At 44.2% G+C, this 17509-nt stretch overlaps 1 protein-coding gene across 1 annotated transcript in view; it reads left to right on the top strand.

The window, feature by feature from the left end:
* Positions 1 to 17509, top strand: part of LOC122810320 (transcription initiation factor TFIID subunit 4-like) — a 1173503-nt gene that overhangs the window by 365904 nt on the left and 790090 nt on the right. The gene's annotated exons all lie outside the window — the stretch shown is intronic.

Raw genomic sequence — 17509 nt, 5'->3', positions numbered from 1 at the left:
CTTTCTTGGGAGCATAATCTATGAACTCCCCTTTTTGGAGCTACTGTCCACAGATCCAGAGTGGTCTCGAGAGTGGAAAGTTTTTTTTTCCCCCTGTAGCCTAGGATCTGAGGCCCTCGGATCCTAGATGGTTGCATAAGTAGCTGAACTGTCTTTGAATTCAGTGGCTTCGGATCCACAGCCATTAAACAGAGGTTTTTTTCTGGCCTAAGATCTGAAGCCCTCAGATCTTGCATGTTTGCAGAAACAGTTGAACAGTCTTTGGATCTGGTGGCTTTGGATCCACAGCCATTAAACGGAGGATCCCCTCCTCTAACCCAGGGTCCTCAGATCCAAAGGTGGAGCATCACCCGGAGTAAGTGGAGTTGTTCTCCGATCTGTTGCCTTTGGATCTGAGGCTATATTTCAACCTTGGATTGCTCAGATCTGAAAATTCTTTGGATCCCCCAGTTTAGTTCCTTTTTTGTGCCCTTCAGTGATGCAACTTCAAAAGGAGGCAGACAGCAGTCCATGGAGTACAGTAAACTGCAACAGACAGATGACGTCTGCATTGCAGATTGAGTTCAGTAGTTTTAAGGAGGATTTATCAAGAAGATAATATTTGGAATAGTGTGAACACACATGGGCACTTAAACATCCTAGGTATTCTCTGTATGTCGATTTGTTCTTGGAAGGGTTTCAGTGGCCAGATGTTGATCATCTTCCTCATTTCTGTTGTGTACCCCTCCCCGGAGTTCTTTATCACCCACTCACTACTTTAGGCTTAAAAGTTAATAGATATAGTCATGGTGCGGTCCATCCAACCGTTCAGTGCAAGGATGATTGGGTATACTCTGTACCTTTATGGGACGCCTTCTGTTACATCAAATCAGAGAAGTGCACCAGGAAACTTCAGTGTTTTCAGAGGGGAGCCGGTCACTTCCAGTTCAGAGATCTGCCCTTCAGACTTGCACATTTTCCACAATGTTTTTCCCATGTGCGTGGCAGTAGTGGCTGCTCACCTGCAGTTCAGAGAATTTCGGGTGTCTTTTGTATCTGAACTACTGCTGTCTTACTGTTCCAATCAGGTACCAGCTGTTACAAACTGGGTATTACGGGTTTTAAGGGTCCAGATCCCTAGGCATTACTAGTAATCTGGCATAATAAAAAAATGGAAATTAAGAAGTTCTGACTTGTATGCTGCAACCAGATGGCATCTGTGATTCACCACTGCATCACATCTTCAAGAAGTCAGTGGTGGATCTCACTGTCTTTTCCATCCCCCGCCAGCAAGATTAATTCTGAAACCTCATGTACCACCATTTTTCAGCCCCTATCTGCTCCTGTAAAACCATTTTGCTAATTTTGTTTGCTGATAGACCCAGTCGAACTCCCCTTTTTAGATAGGCTGCTTTTCTAACCCCCCCCAGCCACAGAGACCACATTCACTGTCTATTAGGAGTAGTTGGGACAGGACAGGTGACACCCCTTTACAAGCAAGTAGTCTTTCATGAAGACTAGGTGACATGGCAGTGTTTTAGCGATGACAGCTGTCCCTTTCTTGCCTTGCAAAATTTTCAGGATATCCTCCCTGTGACATCTATTGCAGTGCACACCGACATGTCTGTATCTTAGTATGTCAACATACAGGGAGGAACACATTCCTAACCCTTGTTCAGAGAGACCATGAAAGTTTGACAAGGAGCGATTGTTCTGGTACAGGAGCTATCACTGCTACAATGGTAACAATGTCCGGCACTGCTGCAGTTAAAGGTGGAGCCACCTTATTCAAGCCCCGATAATCTGAGCCGTCCATCGCCAGGAACCATTTCCAGGTTTTTGACAGGCCACACTTCCTATTGAATGGGCTCACAGTTGGTTCGAGTATGCCAACACGAAGTAATTCCTGGATTGTTTCAGTAATTTCTGAATGGCCCCCTGGAACACGATATTGTTTGATGTTGGTCACCACTTTTGGTGTGGGAATATGCAAAGGTTCCCACTTGGCATCTCTCTAACAACAGCCTTGACTGCATTGACTGAACAGTGCCGTACTCCAAATCTAAGCTCTATGGCCCTACTGTAGTTTCTAAGGTCCTACCCTTTAGAACATCTACTGGCCCATTCTCTCGATTGTCACTTTAGCAACAGATTCAGAACCGTACCTTTCATTGCTTGTAGTGTTATATTTGTATGTTTTGGGAAATTTCTTCCCAAGCCTCCTTTGAAAATGGTTCTGTTCACCCAATAGGCCTATCCAGCTAGGCAAATGTTGGTAGATCAATAGTATTCAATAAATTTCTGATTGGGTGGCTTCTTGACCATTGGTTCTCCCTTAACTACTAACCCGTGCCCTTAGTTCTTCTGGCTAGTTCTTTTTAGGAGATGGCAATTTTTTTCTCTGTTGTTAATAACATGAAACAAATATATCTTTATGTTTAAAATAGCCATGAAATCTATTTACCTGCCAATCTCCTTTCAAGCCATTGCTAAGATGGTGAATACTTCAAAAAAAAAAAAAAAAGGCTCAGAGTCAGATCAACTGTTTATCTCTGTTCACCTATTCGCTTAGTTCAAACAGGGTCCAGCTACACTAATGGAATGGAATGGAATGGATTGCAGTTGGTACTTCTGTTGTTTATTCACTAACAGGTTCACAGTTGCCTCACCCTCCTGAAGCCCACTGTAGCAGATCAGTGGTCATTCCGCCTGCCTTCTCCTCGAGAGCTTCCTTTCATAGTGGAAAATAAGATTCAATGTAGTTGTTAGCCAATACTTACCATCCTTCTGAATTGCCAGTTATGTTTAAGTTGTGTTATGGAACCAGCAATACTGGTGATTTTACCGCTGATTATTTCCCCTTCCTTCGAACTGCTTTGGTTGCTAAACCCTATATATAATACTGATTAATTAGACTTTTCTCTATATCTCGCAAATTCTTTTTCAAGTAGTTTGAAATTGCCTTGTCATCCTAGAGTCCTCATATCAATTCTTTGACTACCATATTAACCCTCCTATCATAGTTTGTTTGATATGTTTCATACAGTAATTAGTTTGTATGCTCTTACTCTTGTGATGCATTACAAACTGGTCATTGGCTCCAGGAACAGACCATCCTTGGTTTTGTTGATGATCTGGCATATATTTTCCTTGAGGGCCTCCCAAGTTTTATGTAGCTGGGGACTCTACCCATCAGTGAGGAAGAACGAGAAGGACAACATCATATTTAGGACGTGTGTACTTACCATAACTTGGTATATTTGTTGTCCATTCTCATTCTTCCTCACCTTCCCTCCCAGCCATCTCCTGGCCTTGTATTTCTAGAAAGAAATTGGGCATTATGGTACTGGAGTTCCAAGGTTTAACTCATAATTCTTCCTTTTGGTTCTGTTTCTGTAAATTAATACACATAGGAAGCAAACTCAATCTGAGGAGTTAGAGGCCGTGTGTTGTATTATGGGGAGAGCCTCGGTATCTGAAGTCTGGAAAATGCGGCCGAGTTAGATCTGGGGATCGGATCCGTAACCCATCAGTGAGGAAGAATGAGAATAGGCAACAGATATAACAAGTTATGGTAAGTACATAACTTCTAATTTTACCAGGGGAGAATCTTCATGTAAAGATGTTAATATTTTGAGCCAGAAGTTAGCTACCGCTTCTGTGCCTGGGTTTTTCTACCTAGGAGTTTCAGATTTTCTTCATGTTTCAGTGTTGCAGTCATCACCTATGGGTTATCCCTGCTGCTGTGGTAGCCCTCGCCTAATCTCGTAATTCAATAACAGAGTCAGTGTTTCTTTCTGTGTAGGCTGCTGTTGCTTCTGCTGCCTGACATCATGTTGTCAGTGCTATAAAGGAACGCATTATCCGACACCATTGCACCAGTCTTTTCTTGCCATGGAGCCTGTAGCAGAAGCAGATGTTCTTCATGTTTCACTGTTGCAGTCATTACATTTGGGTTATCTGCTTGCAGGTAGCCCCTCCAGTCAACCTGATTAACAAAGTCTTGGGTCCTAAGGCCGGTTGTTGTCCCTTCTTCTATGACGCCAGGTCATCAGGGGTATAAAAACATGCCACTTGATGCCATTACACAAGTCTTTCTTGCCGTGTAGTGCCCAAGCAGTTCACAAGTGCCGGTGCGGCCGAATTTTTTCTGAAATTTTCTTTTCGAGTTTCAGAACCAAAGTCTTCAACTAAAGCTAAGTACCCCATTGGGGAAACTTTTTCTTGCTCCTTAACGATGTCCGTAAAAGTTAATAATTGCATTACTTGTGGAAAGCAAATACCTCGTGAAAAGATTTTCATTCGCATTTCCTGTATTCATTGCCAAGGCCCTGACCACAACGTTTATTGCTGTCGGTTTTGTGCTTTATTTAATCAGCTTACACTATCGCCATAGGTATATTTTCGTCTCTAAATATTTCGGTTCCCGGTTTAATTATCCAGAAATGTTGTCGGTTAGCCATCCAGCTACCGGGATTCCAAAAAAATGCAAAGATAAAGACAGAGGCAGGCAGCCGCAGGTCCGTAGAAACTGCCGACTCCACGCTTCTCCTAAGCCAGTCGCCAGTTCTCAGTGAGGCGCTTCCGCAGCCCCTGATTCTACTACTTCTGATTCGCAGGCCTCTACTGAGACACATTCGAAGTCCGGTATGCTGTAAGATGCTTCAACTGTGGAACCCGCGGATGTCTCTACCTTGGATGGGTCCGGAGCCACTGTGCAGGCACCGGCTTCTGTGGGTGTATTCAGGCCTCACGGACTCTGCGCCATATTAAAACCGACGCCTCCTTCTTTACTTAAGCTTCTAAATCTCGATCCATGCCTAAAAACTGACGACAGGCTACATGCTCAGGCCTCATGCCTAAAAATGCAAATAATGTTAAGAATGGCTGAAGATCTATTAACTCTAATCAGGTAATGTCTAGTTTATACATTACTTCCTCCTTTTAAGAAAGCCGTTTGCCCACACACCTGTGGTATAGTTCCTCTTTGAAATCCCCCTCTGTCTGGTAAACAACTTTTAAACTGGCAAACAACTCCAAAGGTTAACTAAAGTTCAGTTATGCCAGCATCAGTGTGCAAGGCTTGCCTTTGAAGCATAATTCTTTTAGATTTATAATATTAAGCAGCATATCATGTATTTATTCAATTAACAGCATATCAATCTAACATCAAGCACACCTACAAACACACAGCAGTTCAATGGCTTAGGGCATCAAAAATCAGGTAAACTGTGTGGATCCGTCACAGCGATCTCGGTAAGCCGCCTTTTAACTACAGTACACTTGCTATGGAAATCGAACTCTGTGGCAAATACTTTCGGTAGGTCTAGTTTTGTCCCTCATGAGTGGTCACTCACTCAGTTGCCAAACTGAATTTGAGCCATGGGTCCAACTGTACTCTAACTTTCTTAATTTCCCCCATATTTACAAATACAGCAGATATTCTTCCTAGTTCTTACCTTGGGGGTACTTGGCTCCACTCCGGGCCCCAGGTCTCCTTGTTTATTTCTACTAATCTACCTATGTTCTCTGAGAGTCTACAAGTAAACAAGTTGTAGAGCTCTGTCATCCTCAGTTATATTACAGGACTCATCTGGTGTGGTCTCTCTCTCTCTCTCTCTCTCTCTCTATATATATATATTTGGTCTCATCTGGAATATTCTTATGGATTCTGGAGCCCAGTCAGGACCTCTTAGTTCTCCCTTAGGAGGTCTAGCATGCTGAGCTCTATGCCCCAAAACTGACTGTATGGTTTCTCTATTTCCAGTAGCTTTAAGACAGTACTGGCCCATTCTCTCGTTTGTCACTTTAGCAACAGATTCAGAACCGTACCTTTCATTGCTTGTAGTGTTATATTTGTATGTTTTGGGAAATTTCTTCCCAAGCCTCCTTTGAAAATGGTTCTGTTCACCCAATAGGCCTATCCAGCTAGGCAAATGTTAGTAGATCAATAGTATTCAATAAATTTCTGATTTGAGTGACTTCTTGACCATTGGTTCTCCCTTAACTACTAACCCGTGCCCTTAGTTCTTCTGGCTAGTTCTTTTTAGGAGATGGCAATTTTTTTCTCTGTTGTTAATAACATGAAACAAATATATCTTTATGTTTAAAATAGCCATGAAATCTATTTACCTGCCAATCTCCTTTCAAGCCATTGCTAAGATGGTGAATACTTCAAAAAAAAAAAAAAAAAGGCTCAGAGTCAGATCAACTGTTTATCTCTGTTCACCTATTCGCTTAGTTCAAACAGGGTCCAGCTACACTAATGGAATGGAATGGAATGGATTGCAGTTGGTACTTCTGTTGTTTATTCACTAACAGGTTCACAGTTGCCTCACCCTCCTGAAGCCCACTGTAGCAGATCAGTGGTCATTCCGCCTGCCTTCTCCTCGAGAGCTTCCTTTCATAGTGGAAAATAAGATTCAATGTAGTTGTTAGCCAGTACTTACCATCCTTCTGAATTGCCAGTTATGTTTAAGTTGTGTTATGGAACCAGCAATACTGGTGATTTTACCGCTGATTATTTCCCCTTCCTTCGAACTGCTTTGGTTAAGCAACCCTATATATAATACTGATTAATTAGACTTTTCTCTATATCTCGCAAATTCTTTTTCAAGTAGTTTGAAATTGCCTTGTCATCCTAGAGTCCTCATATCAATTCTTTGACTACCATATTAACCCTCCTATCATAGTTTGTTTGATATGTTTCATACAGTAATTAGTTTGTATGCTCTTACTCTTGTGATGCATTACAAACTGGTCATTGGCTCCAGGAACAGACCATCCTTGGTTTTGTTGATGATCTGGCATATATTTTCCTTGAGGGCCTCCCAAGTTTTATGTAGCTGGGGACTCTACCCATCAGTGAGGAAGAACGAGAAGGACAACATCATATTTAGGACGTGTGTACTTACCATAACTTGGTATATTTGTTGTCCATTCTCATTCTTCCTCACCTTCCCTCCCAGCCATCTCCTGGCCTTGTATTTCTAGAAAGAAATTGGGCATTATGGTACTGGAGTTCCAAGGTTTAACTCGTAATTCTTCCTTTTGGTTCTGTTTCTGTAAATTAATACACATAGGAAGCAAACTCAATCTGAGGAGTTAGAGGCCGTGTGTTGTATTATGGGAAGAGCTCGAGTATCTGAAGTCTGGAAAATGCGGCCGAGTTAGATCTGGGGATCGGATCCGTAACCCATCAGTGAGGAAGAATGAGAATAGGCAACAGATATAACAAGTTATGGTAAGTACATAACTTCTAATTCTTACTCAGGGGAGAATCTTCATGTAAAGATGGTAATATTTTGAGCCAGAAGTTAGCTACTGCTTCTGCGCCTGGGTTTTTCTAATTAGGAGTTTCAGATTTTCTTCATGTTTCAGTGTTGCAGTCATCACCTATGGGTTATCCCTGCTGTGGTAGCCCTCGGCCGACCCGAATAACAGAGTCAGTGTTTTTCTGTGTCGGCTGCTGTTGCTTGCTGCCTGACATTATGTTGTCAGTGCTATAAAGGAACGCAGCCGACACCATTGCACCAGTCTTTCTTGCCATGGAGCCTGTAGCAGAAGCAGATGTTCTTCATGTTTCACTGTTGCAGTCATTACATTTGGGTTATCTGCTTGCAAGTAGCCCTCAGTCGGCCTGATTAACAAAGTCTTGGGTCCTGCGTCGGTTGCTGTCCCTTCTTCTATGACGTCAGGTCATCAGGGGTATAAAACATGCCGCCGATGCCATTACACAAGTCTTTCTTGCCGTGTAGTGCCCGAAGCAGTTCACAAGTGCTGGTCGGCCGACTCCTGAAATTTTCTTTTTCGAGTTTCAGAACCAAAGTCTTCAACTAAAGCTAAGTACCCCATTGGGGAAACTTTTTCTTGCTCCTTAACGATGTCCGTAAAAGTTAATAATTGCATTACTTGTGGAAAGCAAATACCTCATAAAGATTTTCATTCGTACTGTATTCATTGCCAAGGCCCTGACCACAACGTTTATTGCTGTCGGTTTTGTGCTTTATTTAATCAGCGCACTATCGTCATAGGTATATTTTCGTCTCTAAATATTTCGGTTCCCGGTTTAATTATCCAGAAATGTTGTCAGTTAGCCATCCAGCTACCAGGATTCCAAAAAAATGCAAAGATAAAGACAGAGGCAGGCAGCCGAGGTCCAAAACTGCCGACGACGCTTCTCCTAAGCCAGTCGCCAGTTCTCAGTGAGGCGCTTCCGCAGCCCCTGATTCTACTACTTCTGATTCGCAGGCCTCTACTGAGACACATTCAAAGTCCGGTATGCTGTAAGATGCTTCAACTGTGGAACCCGCGGATGTCTCTACCTTGGATGGGTCCGGAGCCACTGTGCAGGCACCGGCTTCTGTGGGTGTATTCAGGCCTACGGACTTGCATATTAAACCGACGCCTCCTTCTTTACTTAAGCCTAAATCTCGATCCATGCCTAAAAAACTGACGCACAGGCCACATGCTCAGGCCTCGATGCCTAAAAAACAAATGTTAAGAATGGCTGAAGATCTATTAACTCTAATCAGGGTTAGCCAACCCCCCCTTCTAAGAGGCCTAGGACTGAAGTTGATTGTGAATCTTCTGATTAGGATTCTGTTTTTTCTGATTCTTTTGATGATCTGGATTTGCCCTTATCTGCTTATGAAGATTCTGATGCAGAGGACTCCATTCCCTCTGCTACCCCTCCTGAGGATTTTTCTTTTGGGGAAACCTTACATATTCTAAGGGAGCATTTCCACTGGAAAAGCCACAATTTTTCTGATTCATAAAAGAGGCTTAGGGATTTCCTTCTCCTACCTCTGCATAGGCCTTTAGCTATTCCTCCTGTACTAGACATTGTTGATGATACTTTTTCGGAATCTAGTTTGGCCCCTGATTTCCTGCCTCCTGCTCCCAGAAAACCTGACAGATACTACAGGGACTCTGAGTCCCACAAGTTCCTTTTTAAAAATCCTATTGCAGATCCAGAGACTATTTCACAGGGGCCCAAGGGCATTAAGGCTTCTACTGCTAAAAATCCTACCCCTTCATATAGAGACTCCAGGGCACTGGATAGATGGGGTAAGAAGGTTTACACTTCTGCAACCTTGGCCATTAGGGCTTTAAACTGCCAGTTTCATAGGTTAAAGTATCAGCAACATGTTATTGGACTGCTTAAACAGAAAATTATGTTGATTCCTGACTGTGTGGAAAATAAAGAATTTCAGGATTTAATGCATTCTGCTGAACAAGTTGGAAAACATACTTTGCAATGTGATTTTGATTCATTAGAGGCCTCCTGCAGGGCTGCTGTTACTTGGTCTGTGCTCAGAAGGCATGCTTGGCTTAAGTAGCAATCTTTGCCTGATCACGTTAAAGCTAAATTGTTGGATGCTCCTTTAAATCAGGACTGCCTGTTTGGCAACAAGGCTGAGGAAGTTCTTAAAAAGATGTAAGGTAAAGCTAAATCTATGCAAACTTTTAAAGATTTTTTACAAGTTCAGCCTCCTAGATTTAGCAGGCAATGGCCCTGTAAGAATTTGTCCTTTCCAGCCCCTTCCAGGTCTTCTCAAGCCAAACCCAGACACTGCAAAATCCCCAGGTTTCAGTCGCAGGGGACACACAGAACTAAGCAGTGGGGGGCCTCCACTTCCAAATCTGGGAATAATAGGACTCCCCCCTATGGTAAACTGTCTTAATGACTTCCTTTTAAAATTTCCAAGCACTTATCAACTGACTGCCCCTTTGGGGGAAAAGACTGCTCTTCATGCAAACAAAGTGGGAACTCATTACCCAGGACAAATGGGTTTTAAAATTAGTGTCCCAGGGATACAGATTTCACTTCCACACGTTTCCAACACCAAGTGGGTGGCCGGACCTACCCCCAAATCAGTGGGCAGAGACCCAAAAACAAGTACTTTCTCTCTCAAACATGGGGGCTATTCAGTTGGGTACCAGAAGAGGAAAAGGGACAAGGTTTCTACTCGAGACTTTTCCTGGTACCCAGAAAAGACAATTCATGGCGTCCTATCCTGGACCTGTCTACTCTAAACACGTTTTTGGAGATTCCAAAATTCAAGATGCTGAGTCTTCACCAATTACTTCCTATACTAGGCAAAGATGCCTGGTTGGCAACACTAGATTTAAAAGAAGCATACCTGCACATCCCAATCAGGGAATCTTGCAGAAGATACCTACGCTTCAAAGTTCTCTTCACTGCCCTTTGGCTTATCTACTGTGCCCAGGGCATTCACAAAGTGCGTAGCTCCAGTTATTGCATTTTGCAGGCAAAGAAATATTCAAATGTAACCATGGCTGGATGATTGTCTAATTCAGGCAGAAAGCCAGGACATACTTTTGAATCATCTGGCCTTTGTACAAAGGGATCCACCTTGTCTAGGGTACACCATAAACGAAAAGAAATCACACCTGGTACCCTGCCAACAAGTTATATTCCTGGGAGCAAGCTTGAATACAACTTCCCAGATGGCTTACCTCACGCCAGAGAAACAAATTCATTTGACAACCTACTTCAAACAAGTGGCCACAAAAACCCTGTTATCTGCAAGACAAATACTGCAAGCCTTGAGGTTCATGGCCTCCAGCATTCTTCTAATTCCATATGCAAGACTGTATATGAGGAAACTACAGTGGTATCTAAAAAGCCTATGGTGTCAACATTCTCAAGACCTGGAAACCATGATACTTATCATACCTTGCCTATGCCTAGAGTTCCTTTGGTGGGCAGAGGCCTGCCACCAAAAGAAGGGACTACCTTTCACATCACCCCTGCTGCCCAAACCCTAACAACAGATGCATCAGACTATGCATGGGGGGCTCACCTGGCAGGGAAGTGCATTCAGGGCAAATGGAACCCAAGTCAAATGCACCTGCATATCAATCAGAAAGAAATGTTAGCTGTACAGAATGCTCTGAGAGCCTTCAAGGACCACATTCTTCCAGGACACCTAATGGTAAAGACAGACAACACCACTGTTATGTGGTACATAAACAAGCAGGGGGTACACATTCTTACCCCATCTGCAGACTAGTCATGGCATTGTGGAACACAACCTTGAGCTACCAAGTGCACCTACAAGCTCAATTCCTGCCTGGAAAATTAAATACACTGGCAGGTGGACTAAGCAGAAACCTCATGGACCCACACAAGTGGAAACTGGAACCAAGGATTTTCAACGTGTTGACAAGCAAATGGGGGAGCCCAGATATAGACCTGTTTGCCTCTCCCCAGAACTACCAATTGGACAAATTATGCACAAGGACTCCCCACAAACAAGCCAGTCTATGCCTTCCCCCCTCTGCCTCTGCTCTCCAAAGTACTACTAAAAATCAAACAGGACAAACCAAGGATGATTTTGATTGCTCCAGACTGTCCGTGCCAACACTGGTACCCCCTCCTGCGCAGTGTGTCACCGTTATCTCCATGGCACCTGCCTCAGACTCCTTCCCTGCTGTCTCAGCAGGAGAACCAGATTCTGCACTGTCAGCTTCTAACACTGAGCATTGCAGCCTGGCTAATTGCTTAATCTCTTCTTTACCATCCCTCAGCAAACCTGTGATGGGTATCATTTTAGGGGCAAGGAGGCCTAGTACTAGAAAATCTTATGCTGAAAAATGGAAAAGATTCTGGGTCTGGAACCAATCTCAAGGGATGAGGACAGCAGCGCCCAATTTACCTCAGATTGTACAATACTTAACTGAGATGCTTCACAAGGGCCTGTCTTTTTCCTCCATTAAAATCCACGCCTCAGTCATTTCAGCTCATTATAACACAGAACCTCCCCTCTTCTCTCATCCACTGCTCAAGCAGTTCCTCAGAGGGCCAAAAATTTGAGACCACCCAGGAGAGCTCCAACCCCAGCCTGGGACCTTAACTTTGTCTTGGAGAAACTCACTCTACCTCATTTCTGGCCAGCTGCTACTGCAGACTTAAAATTTCTTTCTTGGAAAACAGCTTTCCTTTTAGCAATCACATCAGCTAGAAGGGTATCTGAATTACAGGCCCTTATGGCAGTGGAGCCTTTTATCATCTTTCATGCGGACAGGGTGTCTTAGAACCAGTCCATCCTTCATGCCCAAGGTGGTATCCAGTGTGGCTCTTAATCAGTCCATTCATTTGCCAACCTTCTTTCCCAATCCGCAAAATAAAGGGGAACAGATACTGCATTCCTTAGATGTGCACAGACAACTTAGATTCTACTTGGACAGGACTAAACCTCAAAGGAAATCTGAACAACTGCTGGTGGCATTTGCTGCAGGGGCAGAAGGGAAGGCTATTTCAAAGCAAACCATTTCTAAATGGATAAGCCATCACATTCATTTCTGCTGTAAGCACCATGGAAAACCTATCCCCCAGGGGATCAGACCTCACTCCACCAGGGCTGCATCTGCCTCTCCAGCCTTTCTCAGAGGCGTCCCTACCAGAGACTTCCTAGAAGCTGCTACCTGGAGTTCTGTACATACTTTCACCAAGCATTATCATCTGCCAATTTTCTCTAAATCCACAGCTGGCTTTGCCACTGCAGTCTTGCAGGGCTTTATAGCTGGCCCTAATGCTATCTAAATTCCTCCTCCCAACCATAGCTTTGGGAATCTTCCCAAATGTAATGACTGCAACAGTGAAACACGAAGAACGTAGTACAGTTGTGTACATTTACCATAAATGTAGATGTTCGAGTGTATTCACTGTTGCAGTCCTGGTTAACCTCCCTCCATCCCCTAACTTCTTTTGGATATACCTCTACTTTCCTTTACTATGCTTAAAAGCCTTTTTGGTGTATTTACTTTTTTGTTGGAGGTATATCTTTGTGTATTTATATTTAATTGCTTCCCATTAGGGGGGCACCTGACGTCTGGGGCAAGAAAAACTGATGTAATGGCATTGGCTGGACGTTTTATACCCCTGACAACCTGGCGTCATGGAAGAAGGGACAGCAACCGACGCAGGATCCAAGACTTTGTTAATCAGGCCGACTGAGGGCTACCTGCAAGCAGATAACCCAAATGTAATGACTGCAACAGTGAATACACTCGAACATCTACATTTATGGTAAGTGTACACAACTGTACTTTCTCAAGTGTGCCGGTCGGTCACTGCCAGAGTTTGAATTACAGCTGAAAATGTCTAAAGCTAAGTATCCATTGGGGATCCTTTTTTCTTGCACTAACCGATGTCTGAAAAAGTTAACAATTGTCTTGCCATTGGAAAGCAAATACCACACCGAGACTTCCATTCATACTGCATCACTTGTTTAGGTCTAGGCCCAGACCATGAAGGCTCCCGTTGCCGGTTCTGTGCCCTCTTTAATGCGAGAACCATTCATCATAGAGCTCTTATTGTAGCCAGGTATTTTCGTCTTCCATCTTCACTTTCCAAAATGGCATCAGTCAGCCAACAATCCATAGACATTCCGAAAAAATGTAAGGATAAAGATAGAGACAGACCACACAATGCTAAGCCTTCCGATGACTCTACCACTAAGCAGGTAGTCAGTTCTCCGGAATTCAGTAAGGCGCTTTTGCAGCCCTGATGCCCAATTTAATACCTTTGCAGCCCTCTACTGAGACTCTTTGGGAGTCTGGTATGCTGCAGAAATCTTCTTCGTCTTCCAAGCCTTTGGTTGTCTCTGCCTTGGTTGGGTCCGCAGCCGTGACGCAGGCACCTGCTTCCAGGGAGGTTTTTCACACTACCGAATCTAGACAAAAAATGAATACTGTTTCTCTCAGACTGATGGATACTCTTAGGCCTAGAAGCAAGGCCACTCCTAGGAAAACTACCTCTAGCCGCCATTTTACTCTTGCTCTACCATCCCAAGTTTAAATGCTCAAAATGGCGGAGGATCTTATCATTCTTATCAGGGGTAGTCAGGCCACACCTACTAAAAGGAAGAGACCTTTCTCTTGAAATACTGACAGAATAGGATTCTGAGGAGTCTGATTATTCGGATTTTGAAGAGGAATAACAACCTCTAACTGCTTATGAGGATTCAGATGCAGAGGAATCCATTCCTTCTGCCTCCCCATCAGAAGATCTTTCCTTTGGGGAAACCCTTCACACCCTCAGGGAACATTTCCACTGGGAGTCCCAGGACTTCCCTCAGTCTAAGAAAAGACTAAGAGAGTTTCTAGACCTGCCCCAGCACAGACCCTTGGCCATCCGTCCAATCTTCGAGGTGGTTGATGATGCCTTCCATGAATCCAGCTTAACTCTTCCCACCTGCGCCCAGAAAACCTGACGGGTATTACAAATACCTGTACAGAAATCCTGCTGCAGACCCAGAGGTCATTACACAGGGACCAAAAGGAGCTAAGGCTAGTTCTGCAAAGAATCATATTCCTTCTGACAAGAACTCCAGAGCTCTGGACAGATGGGGTAAAAAAGTATACACCTCTACAACCCTAGCTATCAGAGCACTCAACTGTCAGTTCCACATGTTAAAATCTCAACAGCACACTTTGGAACTATTAAAACAAAGGTTTTCAACCTTTCCTGACTGTGCCAATTCGAAATAGTTAGCAGATTTACTGCACTCTACTTGTCAAGTGGCTAAACACTCATTACACTGTGGATGTGACGCCCTAGAAGCTTCAAGCAGGGCAGCAGTGTCAGGACCTGTCATTAGGAGACCTGCATGGTTGAAGGAACAACCTCTCCCTGATCATGTCAAATCTAAATTACTTGATGCACCCTTGGATAAGGACTGCTTGTTTGGAGTAAAAGCAGAAGATGTGCTTAAAAAGATGGAAGACAAAGAAAAATCTATGCAAACAGTAAAAGATTTCCTTCAAGTGCAACCTTCTAAGTTCAGCAGGAACTTCCCCTCAAAACACTGGTCTTTTCCTGCACCTAACAGACAGGGGCAAGGTAAGCTCCGCAGGGACTGACCTCCCAGACTCCTATCCCAGGGACAGCAGAGAACCAAACAGTGGACCACTTCCACTCCAAAGGCAGGGAGTTCTAAGCCAACCCTGTATGGCTGAAACTCTCATTGACTCCTCCTCCCCCCTCTGCCCTCTTTTCACTCACCAAAAGCTAGGAGGAAGGCTCTCCCTCTGCAAAGAAAATTGGCTTTCTGTAACAAAGGAACAATGGGTCTTAAAGATAAAATTTCAGGGATACAAATTCTCCTATTCTAAGACGGTACTCAGACTTACCTACAAATCAGTGGGCAGAGGCATTGAAACAAGTCCAAACTCTCATATCCCAAGGGGCAGTAGAACTTCTCCCTTCAGATCAAACAGGCAAAGACTTTTATTCCAGACTATTTCTTGTTCCCAGAAAAGAGGGCACTTGGTGCCCCATCCTGGATCTATCCATTCTGAACACCTTCCTGGTGGTCCCCAAATTCAAAATGCTAACTTTGCAGCAGCTGCTGCCTCTGCTGACAAAAAATGCCTGGTTAGTTACCCTAGATCTAAAAAATGCCTACCTCCACATCCCCGTAATGGAATCCTTCAGGAAATTCCTTCGCTTCAGAGCAGGCTCACAACACTTTCAGTTTTCTGCGCTACCCTTTGGCTTATCTACTGCTCCCAGGGTATTCACCAAATGCTTAACCCTGACCATAGCCTTTTGCAGATAGAAAAATATGCAGATTTACCCTTATCTGGATGATTGCTTCATTCAGGCAGATTACAAAGAAAAGCTCCTCAAGGACCTCCTCTTTGTCAAAACCCTCCTAACTCCCTTAGGGTACACCATCAATGAGAATAAATAAAAGCAAACGCCCTCTAGGAAGATCATTTTCTTGGGAGCACTGCTGGACACATCATCCTAAATGGCCTTCCTATCCCCAGAAAAGCAGAGCTTCCTGCCTCTCTGTTTTACCCAGCTGGCTTCCAGAAGTCACCTCACTGCGAGGAAGTACCTGCAAGCCTTGGGGTACATGGAATCTTGCATCCTTCTAATTCCTCTGTCCAGGCTTCACATGAGAAAACTTTAGTGGCACCTTAAGAACCTTTGGTGTCAGCACGCTCAACCTTTAGAGACCTCTCTCCCTCTGATCCCCTGTATATAAGGGCTGAGTTTCTCTGGTGGGCAGGGGCCCGTGCCCAGAACAAGGGTCTTTCCTTCATCTTCTGCCCTACCAGGCAGACCATTACCACCAATGCCTCAGACATTGCTTGGGGCACTCACTTAGAAGGCAGGTGCACCCAAAGTCTTTGGGATGCCCAACACCTTCCCTTACACATCAACCAGAAGGAAATGATGGCAGTACAAAGGCTCTGACATCCGTCAAACCCCGTCGCAAGCCAGGGGATCTCTTTATCAAAACAGACAACACCACAATAATGTGGTACATCAACAAACAGGGAGGGACCCAATCTTACCCTCTGTGTAGGCTTGTCATGAACCTCTGGCTGACAGCCTCTTCCATGGGACAACACCTGATAGCCCAGTACCTACCAGGGGTCAACAACACCCTGGCAGACCACTTAAGCATAAACTTACTGGACTCCCATGAATGGCAGTTCCATACAAATCACTCAGATGTGGGGGGGCTCCGGAGTTGGATCTCTTTGATTTGCATCTCAACCATTAGTTGAAAAAATTCTGTACCAGGGAGTATCACCACCTAGCATGGAAGATGGATGACTTGACCTTCCCCTGGAACACCCTCTTTGTGTACGCATTCCCTCCTCTGCCTCTTATTCCAAAGGTACTGATCAAAATAAGGGAGGAGAGACCAAAGGCCATTTTCATTGCTCCAGATTGGCCCAGACAACATTGGTACCCCTTACTGCACAGCCTGACTTTACAGCCTCCCAGGTAGCTTCCCCTGATCTCAGACCTCTTAACTCAGGTGTGGTGGAAATGCTGCACCCAGACTTGCAGACTCTCAAACTATCTACATGGCTAATACTCTAAAGGTAAACAAGGGGCCCCTGTTAAGCAAACAGGTCCTAGACATTATCACAGAGGCCAGAAGGCCCAGCACCAGAAAATCTTATGCATAAAAATGGAAAAGATTCTTCTTCTGGAGCCAGTCCAGAGGGGGCAGTACTTCACAACCTTCCATCCCTCTTATCCTGGACTACCTAGCGGAGCTACGTAATATTGGCTTCTCCTTCTCTTCTATTAAAGTCAATGCCTCAGCCATTTCAGCTCATTTTGATACAGAACAGCCCCTGTTCTCCCATCCTTTGATTAAACAATTCCTCAGAGTGACTTCTAATATCAGACCTCCCAGAAGGCCACCCACTCCAGCCTGGGACCTGAATTATGTTTTGGAAAAACTAACTTTACCACCCTTCGAACCTGCTGCTTCAGCAGAACTAAGATACCTCTCCTGGAAGACTGCTTTTCTCTTACCTATCACCTCAGCCAGAAGGGTTTCAGAACTTCAGGCACTGATGGCCATTGAGCCCTTCATTGTCTTTCATGCAGACAGGGTCTCCCTGAGGACTAATCCCTCCTTTATGCCCAAGGTGGTATCTAATGTAACTCTCAACCAGGCCGTACATCTACCCACCTTCTTTTCTAACCCTCAAAACAAGGGGGAAAGAATTCTGCACTCACTAG

The sequence above is a fragment of the Protopterus annectens genome, chromosome 8.part1 (assembly GCF_019279795.1).
Source record: "Protopterus annectens isolate FY-2018-M chromosome 8.part1, PAN1.0, whole genome shotgun sequence".
Lineage (NCBI taxonomy): Eukaryota > Metazoa > Chordata > Ceratodontiformes > Protopteridae > Protopterus > Protopterus annectens.
The sequence above is the reverse complement of the archived record's forward strand: the minus strand, read 5'-3'. Positions and strand labels throughout refer to the sequence as shown.